Below are 11284 nucleotides of genomic sequence, written 5' to 3'. Positions count from 1 at the left end.
AAATAAGATGACCCTCGGGCTCCGGAAACCCAAGGGAAAAAGAGGCTAGGTGGCGAATGGTAAAACCAAGGTTGGGCATTGCTGGAAAAGCTTTAATCAAGGCGAACTATCAAGGGGTTCCCATTATAACCCAACCGCGTAAGGAACGCAAAATCCGGGAACATAACACCGATATGACGGAAACTAGGGCGGCAAGAGTGGAACAAAACACTAGGCGAGAGGCCGAGCCTTCCACCCTTTACCAAGTATATAGATGCATTAAGATAACATGGCAATATAATGATAACCCAACAAGTAAATAAATGTTCCAACAAGGAACGGCCTCCAATCTTCACCTGTAACTAGCAACACTATAAGAGGGGCTGAGCAAAGCGGTAACATAGCCAATCAACGGTTTGCTAGGACATGGTGGGTTAGAGGTTTGACATGGCAATTTGGGAGGCTTGAAAGCAAGTGGTAGGCATCGTAGCATTGGCATAGCAAAAGAGCGAGCAAACTAGCATAGCAAAGATAGTAGTGATTTCGAGGGTATGATCATTTTGCCTGCACAGTTGTCAGAGTTGACTGGATCCTCGAAAGCAAACTCAACGGGCTCCTCGTTAGCGAACTCGTCTCCCGGCTCTACCCAAACAAGACAAACAAGCAACAAGGATACAATCAACCACGTGCAAGGATCAAGCAATATGATGCAATGATGATATGCTATGCGGGATGCATATGCAAGATATGACAGGAAATGCAAGAACCTGGCCTCAACATGGAAATCCAAGTGTGCCACTGGAAAGATGAGATGAAATCACTTGAAAACGATATAAAGAATGCTGGAATCGGAGTTACGGTTTGGAAATGGCAAGCGATTCAAAAATGACACCGGTCTGCGATTTACAGCAAGTAGCCATCTAAATGCAACGAGATGAACATGCTATTGCACCCAAACATGACAACAAAATACATGGCAGGGATGCATTCAAGATGCTTAACAAAAGTCTAGCACTGAGCTACGGCCAATTCATCCATTAACAGGTTCAAACAAGCATGGCAAAAATGCATATGGCAAACAGATCTCAGACTTAGTGAAATTAACACTTGTCTGGAATTTCAGATCAGGTAGCACTCTTCGGAGCAACAAAACCATATGCTACAGGACCTGAACATGGCAAAGTAAAGCATGGCATGGAGCTACTCAAAGAGCTTAAAAAAGTCCCTTGGTGACGTTGAGCCAAAAGGGATCAGAAAATACAATTGCAAGCATGTGAACATAGCAAAAACATAATCAGATCACAGACTTAGTGAAAACTGGCCCATGCTGAAACATAACTCAAGTAGGCATGTTTACGAGCTCGATACACTCACTACGGAGCAAGTCATGACAAACTAAGCATACACCCATTAAGAACACACAAAATGCAAGCTAGAAATGGCAAGAACAATAGCATAGCATGCACGGATCAACAACAACATCATCGGAAAAATTGCAAACAAGTTGACAATCTGCCCAGATTCACAAAGTAGCAAAAGTAGAGCTCGATTGACTCAAGCTAGGGTGCTCCATAATTGCAAACAAAGACATGGATGGATAGAGAACTACAATATTAACAAAACATCCTTACTGATCATCCTCAAAAGAGGCACGGATCACTAGGAAACAACATGAACATATGGCATCATGAGATAAACAGATCAAGGACTTAGTGGAAATGCTAAGTCCCTGAAAACAGAATTACCAAGTGCACCACTTTGCAAGCTTGCACTAGTCACCACACACATCACAAAAATACATGGGTTGCACCTCTAGAAAGATGACAAAACCCTTAACAAAACATATGTAGAGCACAGGGGCATATCATGCACACAATAATCATGGCAAAAATGACAAAAAGCTAAACGGAGTAGCAGATCTGACAATTATCTCAAGTAGCCCTCTTCTAACAGCATTTCGGGCATCAAGATGAACTCAAATGAAAATGATGCAATGGAATGAAATGATGTACTCTCTGAGGCGAACATTTTAATATGCTATATGCATGAATCGGAGCTACGGATGCTAAGTTACGGGGCTATGAACAGGAGCATATCGATCTGGAATTTCGGGACTTAGAAGAAAATCACCTAGGGTTTACTGTTCACGGCCAGATCTGGATCGGGGCACAGAAATCGAGGAACGCCGGAATCTTCGCCGGAGTTCGTCGGAGAGGGAGAAGATGGCCGGGGGCGGCCGGATCCGTACGGGAGGCGAGACTGGGAGGAGGCGGAGGAGCTGGCCGGCTTCGGCGGAGCTCGGTTCCGGCCAGCAAGGCGCGAGGCGGCGGGAAGGCGTGCGATGGCGGCCGGCTCCTGCGCGCGGCGGAGCGGCGAGCTCCGGGCAGCCGGAGTTGGCGGCGGCGGCGGCGGGCTGGAGGAGGAAGGCGGGCGCGCGGGGCGCGAGGAGGCGGGCGGCGGAGAGGTGGCTACGGGCCGCGGGGGCCCCGGCTGGGCCTCGCGGGCCTCGGCGGCGGCGGCGGCGCGCCACGTGGCAGCTTGCCACTGGTGCGGGCGGGTGGCGGACGGTGTCTGGCCGGCACGGACGTGTCCGGCGCGGCGCGGGGTGGATTTTTAGGGTTAGAGGAAGGGGAAGATCCGCGAATTTCGGGAGGGGACTTTAAGTAGAGGTGGAGGGAGCTAGGAGAGTCCAAATGAGGTGCGGTTTTCGGCCACACGATCGTGATCGAACGCTCTAGATGATGTAGAAGGCTTAGGCGGGTTTTGGGCCAAATTGGAGGGGTGTTGGGCTGCAACACACTCGAGGCCTTTTCGGTCCCTCGGTTAACCGTTGGAGTATCAAACGAAGTCCAAATGATACGAAACTTGACAGGCGGTCTACCGGTAGTAAACCAAGGCCGTTGGGCAAGTCTCGGTCTAATCCGGAAATGTTTAATCCCCACACATGAAACAAAGCTAGAAATGACCACCGGAGGAGAACAAAGCGCCGGAATGCAAAACGGACAACAGGGAAAATGCTCGAATGCATGAGACGAATAGGTATGCAAATGCAATGCACATGATGACATGATATGAGATGCATGACAACGATAACAACACACGGAGACAAAAACCCGAACCCGAGAAAATAAAATAACTTAACGCCAGAAACGACAAGAGTTGGAGTACAAATTGGGAAAGTTACATCCGGGGTGTTACATGTGGCGTACCGCAAAATGGACGAAACGGACCTCCTACGGTCGAAATGGGGGTCCTGTTGATCGGGAGGGGTGCGGCGTACCGCAAAACGGACGAAACAGACCTCCTACGGTTGAAACGGGGGTCCTGTTCATCGGGAGGGGTGTGGCATACCGCAAAACGGGACTCCACGGGATACTGTTCATCTCCACCGTCGACCTCCTCCAGCCTCCACGGGCTCCTATTCATCCAGCCTCCACCGAGCGCTACTCCACCGGCTACTGTTCAACCACCCCTCCACCGTCTACTGTTCATCCAGCCCTCCACACCACGGGGTCCTGTTCAACCACCCCTCCACGGGCACCCCTCCACTGTCTACTGTTCATCCAGCCCTCCACACCACGGGGTCCTGTTCATCCAGAGGCAACGCCACCGCTCACTGTTCATCCACCCCCCGCAACGCTCACTGTTCATCCAATCGATCGACTTTAGGTAGCAGAAGTAGCGAAGTAATCGCTCGATCGGGTTCAATTAACAGCCATCGATTGATCGCTCGGGTTCAGTAACGCATAGCCTGCAGTGCAATCGCTCGGGTTCAGTTAGAGCCCAACGACTCACTCGGGTCCAGTTAGAGCCAACGCCTCGCACACACGCGCGTACGTGTATGAGAGAAACACGCATCGCTCGGCCCCCGACCTCCCACCGTAATCGGGAACTCCCCGAAATTTTCCTCACCCTCGCTTCTACCACGGTTTTTTCCGTCATGGACGGCCCAAAGAATGTCATGCAGCTGTGTCTCCGGCCCGCCTAGGACGAAAAGCCCATTTTCTGTCATGATTTTTTGTTATAGAAGTAGGAGCCCACCACATCTATGATGATACCGGGTTTTGTCAGAATTATCGTCATAGAATTGTCATATGTATGACAGAAAAAAAATTCGTTCGGCCCAAAATGTCACAGATGTGTCTTTTTTTTTGTAGTGTTAAGAACTCCCACTTAGATAGACATCCCTCTAATCCTCTAAGTGATCACGTGATCCATATCAACTAAACCCTGTCCGATCATCACGTGAGATGGAGTAGTTTCAATGGTGAACATCACTATGTTGATCATATCTACTATATGATTCACACTCGACCTTTCGGTCTCAGTGTTCCGAGGCCATATCTGCTATATGCTAGGCTCGTCAAGTTTAACCTGAGTATTCCACGTGTGCAACTATTTTGCACCCGTTGTATTTGAACATAGAGCCTATCACACCCGATCATCACGTGGTGTCTCAGCACGAAGAACTTTCACAACGGTGCATACTCAGGGAGAACACTTATACCTTGATAATTTAGTGAGAGATCATCTTATAATGCTACCGTCAAGCAAAGCAAGATAAGATGCATAAAAGATAAACATCACATGCAATCAATATAAGTGATATGATATGGCCATCATCATCTTGTGCTTGTGATCTCCATCTCCGAAGCACCGTCATGATCACCATCATCACCGGCGTGACACCTTGATCTCCATCGTAGCATCGTTGTCGTATCACCAACTTATGCTTCTACGACTATCGCTACCGCTTAGTGATAAAGTAAAGCACTACAGGGCGTTTGCATTGCATACAATAAAGCGACAACCATATGGCTCCTGCCAGTTGCCGATAACTCGGTTACAAAACATGATCATCTCATACAATAAAATTTAGCATCATGCCTTGACCATATCGCATCACAACATGCCCTGCAAAAACAAGTCAGACGTCCTCTACTTTGTTGTTGCAAGTTTTACGTGGCTTCTACGGGCTGAGCAAGAACCGTTCTTACCTACGCATCAAAACCACATCGATAGTTCGTCAAGTTAGTGCCGTTTTAACCTTCTCAAGGACCGGGCGTATCCACACTCGGTTCAACTAAAGTTGGAGAAACTGACACCCGCCAACCACATGTGTGCAAAGCAAGTCGGTAGAACCAGTCTCGCGGAAGCGTACGCGTAATGTCGGTCCAGGACGCTTCATCCAACAATACCGCCGAACCAAAGTATGACATGCTGGTAAGCAGTATGACTTGTGTCGCCCACAACTCACTTGTGTTCTACTCGTGCATATGACATCTACACATAAAACCTGGCTCGGATGCCACTGTTGGGGAACGTAGTAATTTTTTAAAAAATCCTACGCACATGCAGGATCATGGTGATGCATAGCAACGAGAGGGGAGAGTGTTGTCTACGTACCCTCGTAGACCGTTTGCGGAAGCGTTATATCAACGCGGTTGATGTAGTCGTGCGTCTTCACGATCCGACCGATCCAAGTACCGAAAGCACGGCACCTCCGAGTTCTGCACACGTTCGGCTCAGTGACTCCTCGCCTTCTCGATCCAGCAAGAGGATCGAAGTAGTAGTGAGTTCCGGCAGCACAACGGCGTGGTGACGGTGTTACTGAAGAACAATCTCCGCAGGGCTTCGCCTAAGCACTACGAAAACTATGACAGAGGATAAACTAGACGGGACGGGGTTGCCGGCACACGGCTTGGTGTTTCTTGATGTTCCTTGGGTGCTAGCCCTACCCTTCTATTTATATGTTGAGCCTTGGGGTCGAAACTTGTAGTAAAAGCCTCCACAAAGTCGATTTCACCCGAAAGGCAAGAGTCCTTCCAGACGCCAGGGACCCTGGCATCTGGCCCCTCGGCTCCGCAAAACTTCCTTTTGCGCTTTCCAAAAACCTTGTGGGCTTTCCCCTTTGGCCCAAATAAAGTGTTCTCGTACCCAAACATTTCGGGAAACATCCGGAACCCCTTCCGGTGAATTCCGGAACCCTTCCGGAGTCCAAACACTATATATATCAATCTTTATCTCCGGACCATTCCGGAGTTCCTCGTCATGTCCATGATCTTATCCGGAACTCCGAACAACATTCGGTCACCAACATACATAACTCATAGTACTATATCGTCAACGAACGTTAAGCGTGCGGACCCTACGGGTTCGAGAACTATGTAGACATGACTGGGACACCTCTCTGGTAAATAACCAATAGCTGGACCTGGATTCCCATATTGGCTCCTACTTATTCTATGAAGATCTTTATCGATCGAACCGCATAACAACATACGTTGTTCCCTTTGTCATCGGTATGTTACTTGCCCGAGATTTGATCATCGGTATCTCAATACCTAGTTCAATCTTGTTACCGACAAGTCTCTTTACTCGTTCCGTAATACATCATCCTGCAACTAACTCATTAGTTGCAACGCTTGCAAGGCTTATAGTGATGTGCATTACCGAGTGGGCCCAGAGACACCTCTCCGACAATCGGAGTGACAAATCCTAATCTCAAAATACGCCAACCCAACAAGTACCTTCGGAGACACCTATAGAGCACCTTTATAATCACCCAATTACGTTGTGACATTTGGTGGCACACAAAGTGTTCCTTTGGTAAACGGGAGTTGCATAATCTCATAGTCATAGGAATATGTATAAGTCATGAAGAAAGCAATAGCAACAAACTAAATGATCAAGTGCTAAGCTAATAGAATGGGTCAAGTCAATCACATCATTCTCCTAATGATGTGATCCCATTAATCAAATGACAACTCTTTGTCTATGGCTAGGAAACATAACCATCTTTGATTAACGAGCTAGTCAAGTAGAGGCATACTAGTGACACTCTGTTTGTCTATGTATTCACATATGTATTATGTTTCCGGTTAATACAATTCTAGCATGAATAATAAACATTTATCATGAAATAAGGAAATAAATAATAACTTTATTATTGCCTCTAGGGCATATTTCCTTCATTAATCCCTTATCAGCCCCCAGGCTATATGGTACCAGCTACCGAGATATTGAACAGTGAGTACATATAAGCAATGCGATGAAACTAACCTCGATGGAAAACAACATTGTTCTCAATATTGTCCTGTATGAGTACATATAAAGGCATGTTAACCACAATAGGCTAAACATCAACCAAATATATTCATGGTAGACAACATAATCTACAAATGATAGCTTCAGTGTGTAGGCTTAAGCACGCTAGTTAAGCAAAACAAGAAGTGGAAAGGTGTGTTAACTGCATCAGGCATGCATGACATTTAAAAACAAGCAAATAGTCATTCAGATTGGTATTGTGCAGGTCTAAAGTACACTAGCTATTGTTAAAAAACAAAAAGACATGTTAACTGCAATATCCTTAACAACAACCAAATATCATAATTCATAGTGGTATTCTTGAAACTGTTATTGATGAAATTGAACTGCACGGAAAATAGTTGCACATATAGAGCATCACATTATGAAGAACTGAAATAAACAAGGCATAAGGCCATCTCTAGCCGATCCTTTAAAAGTTAAAGGACTAAAACCCTTAGTGGATACTCCCTTCGTCCAGAAATACCTATCATCATTCGTCAAAATGGATAAAAGGAGATGTATCTAGACGTATTTTAGTTCTAGATATATTCATGTTTATCCATTTTGATGACAAGTATTTTTGGACGGAGGGAGTATATATATACTCCAGTAATTTTTGGCCGCTTCTAGTTGATCCCCTAAACTTAATGTTGTAAACTTCAATTTGATCAAGTTCAAAGTAGGTTCAACTGAAAGTAGCTTGCATTCAAACATAAAACATAGATAGTTTTGCATAACCGAACATAAAACATAAATTTAAACTAAGCTAAACTACTTTCGGTCGAAGTAGAGGTCAAGCCAATCCTTCCTCGTCAGGTACGATGTTCCATGATCCGGGTCTGGGCTGGTGCCGTCATCGGGGTCGTTGGGGAAGACACTCCTCCACTCATCGACTTCGATCTCCTCGTCCTCGCCGCCCACCTTGACACCCTATGTGCCGCCGTCCTCTCCGCCTTCAACCTCGTCATCGGAGGCGAGCGTGATAACCTCGCCGCCCTCCGCGCCAGCAAAGATCGCCCGCTCCGCCTCTACTAGCTCCGGGTGCTTCCGGCAGAGCTATTGCATGTAGGCCTCGTCGGCGACCTCGGCCTCGAGGCGCTCCCATGCCTCGCAGTCCTCCTATGATAACCCACAAGTACAGGGGATCACAATAGTTTTCGAGGGTAGAGTATTCAACCCAAATTTATATATTTGACACAAGGGGAGCCAAAGAATATTTGAAGGTATTAGCAGCTGAGTTGTCAATTCAACCACACCTGGAGATTAATTATCTGCAGCAAAGTGATCAGTAGCACAGTAATATGATAGTTTTGATAGTAGTGATGGTAGCAACGGTAACGGTAACAGTGATAGCAATAATTTTATAGCAAGTGTAACAGTGATGATGGCAATAATTACACAGCAAGATCAATAAGGATAAATTCGTAGGCATTGGATCAGTGACTTGTTGGATGATATTCATCATGTGACAGTTATAACCTAGGGCGATACGCCACTAGCTCCAGTTCATCGATATAATGTAGGCATGTATTTCGTAAATAGTCATACATGCTTTATTAAAAGAACTTGCATGACATCTTCTGTCCTACCCTCCTGTGACAGCAGGGTACATATTGGAAACTAAGGGAGATTAAGGCCTCCTTTTAATAGAGAACCAGAACAAAGCATTAACACATAGTGAATACATGAACTCCTCAAACTACGGTCATCACTGGGAGTGGGCCCGGTTGTTGTCACTCCGGGGTTGCAGGATCATAACACGCAGTAGGTGACTATAACTTGCAAGATCGGATCTAACACATAGATATAATGATGAATTCATAAACGGTTCAGGTCTGAAATCATGGCACCCGGGCCCAAAGTGACAAGCATTAAGCATGGCAAAGTCATAGCAACATCAATCTAAGAACATAGTGGATACTAGGGATCAGGATGTAACAAAACTAACTCGATTACATGATGAATCTCATCCAACTCCTCACCGACCAGCGAGCCTACGAAGGAATTACTCAATCCCGATGGGGAGCATCATGGAATTGGCGATGGATAAGGGTTGGTGATGACGAAGAACGAAGATCCCCCTCTCCGGAGCCCCAAACGGATTCCAGATCTGCCCTCCCGAGGAAGAACAGGGCTTGGCGGCGGCTCCGTCTCGTGGATCGCAATAATTCTTTCTCCCTGATTCTTTTCTGGAATAATGTGATTTTATAGTATCAAGGGGGTCATCAGCGGGGCCACCAAGTGGGTACAACCCACCTGTGCGTGCCAGGAGAGGGGGGCGCACCCTGGTGGGTTGTGCCCACCCAGGGGCCCCTCTCTGGTAGGTCTTTACTCCAGAAATTCTTATTATCGGTATAAAAAATCCTCAAAGAGTTTCGTTCCATTCCGAGAACTTTCATTTCCGCACAAAAACAACACCATGGTAGTTCTGCTGAAAACAGCGTCAGTCCGGTGTTAGTTTCATTCAAATCATGCAAATTAGAGTCCAAAACAAGAGAAAAAGCATGAAAAAAAGTAGATACGTTGGAGACGTATCAACTCCCCCAAGCTTAAACCTTTGCTTGTCCTCAAGCAATTCAGTTGATAAACTGAAAGTGAGAAAGAAAAACTTTTACGAACTCTTTTGCTCTTGTTTGCATAAATAAGCTTAAACAACACCCAAGTTTTCAGCCATCATTATAACTAACCATGTCGACAATAACTCTTAAAGATTATAATGATTCATATCAATGACATAATCAGCTAGCGAGCAATAATAAGATATCTCAAACAACAACACGTTGTCAAAATAACCATGATAAAATATGACAATAATGGTATCTCGCTATCCCTTTTTGAGACTGCAAAACTTAAATGCAGAGCACCTCCGAAGTTCAAGCAGCGACTAAACATTGTAATTCATGGTAGAAAAGATCCAGTCATGATGCACCCAACATTAGCTATACACAATGCATAAATCATGACCGATGTGCTCTACTCAGTTTCTGGCGCTTGTTTTTAGAAGGTGGTGACATGACATAAAAGTAAATAGAAAGTCCCTTCGCATAGGGAAGCAGTGATTTGCAGAGGTGCCAGAGCTCAATTTTTAAAATAGAGATAAATGAAATTTTGAGACATGCACCCTTCTCATTCACTTCACGACCATTAGTTATCAACATCTTCCATGCTAAGCACACTAGTGGCGGTTCCCAAGTGCAAATTAAAGGTTTTGACTCCATTGGGAGTTTTTGTTTGATTATTTAAGAGATGAACTATTTTTTGTATTTTGCAGTTTGGGACTGGGCATCCCTATTACTGCCCATTTCCTCATGCGATGGCAAGTGAATAAACACTCGACCTGAGGATAACATGCTTAGCACGGAAGATATCGGCCACCTCCTGTCGTTCCACGAATGATCCAGGCACACAAAACGGATAATTTTTTAGAAGTTTTTAGAGGTGTCGCATGAAAATTTACTTAGGACGGCAGGGTAATACCGTATATAGGTAGGTATGGTGGACTCGTCTAGATTAACTTTGGGTTCAAGGTTTTCGATGTACAAGCAGAATCCCCACTTAGTACAGGCGAAGGCTAGCAATTTAAGATTGGGAAGCGGCCAGCTAGAGAGCAACAGCGATCATAACCAGGCATTATGCATAAGTAACATTGGACACTAGCATGAGTAGGATATGAACACCATGAACATAACTATTATAGAGGCTATGTTGGTTTTGATTCAACTACATGCATGAACATGTACCAAGTCAACCCACTCAAACATTCAGAGGAGGATACCATATCATCATACTGCATCACAATCATTTTAACGCTATGTTGATATCCAATATAAATCATTATTAACTCCGAGCTACTTATGCATGGCATGAGAAACTATAATCTCTAATTGTCATTGCAAACATGTTTAATCATAACGGGCTGAATCATGGGCACTAGGTTAAACATATTTACACAGACAAGACAAGTCGAGTTCATACCAGTTTCTCTTTGCCACGACCAGTTCATCAGATGTCATCATTATTGCCTTTCACTTGCACGACCGAATGATATCAAAATAATAATAGTGCAAGAGTGCCATGGACTAAGCTGGAATCTGCAAACATTTTATTCAACAGGAGAAGACAAGGTAAAATGAGCTCTTTATTAGTTCAATAGTTATTCATATGAGAGCCACTGAACATTTTCATCATGGTCTTCTCCTCGGTACAACTCGAATAA

The sequence above is a fragment of the Triticum dicoccoides genome, chromosome 4A (assembly GCF_002162155.2).
Source record: "Triticum dicoccoides isolate Atlit2015 ecotype Zavitan chromosome 4A, WEW_v2.0, whole genome shotgun sequence".
Taxonomy (NCBI): Eukaryota; Viridiplantae; Streptophyta; class Magnoliopsida; order Poales; family Poaceae; genus Triticum; species Triticum dicoccoides.
This window is presented reverse-complemented; position numbering follows the sequence as displayed.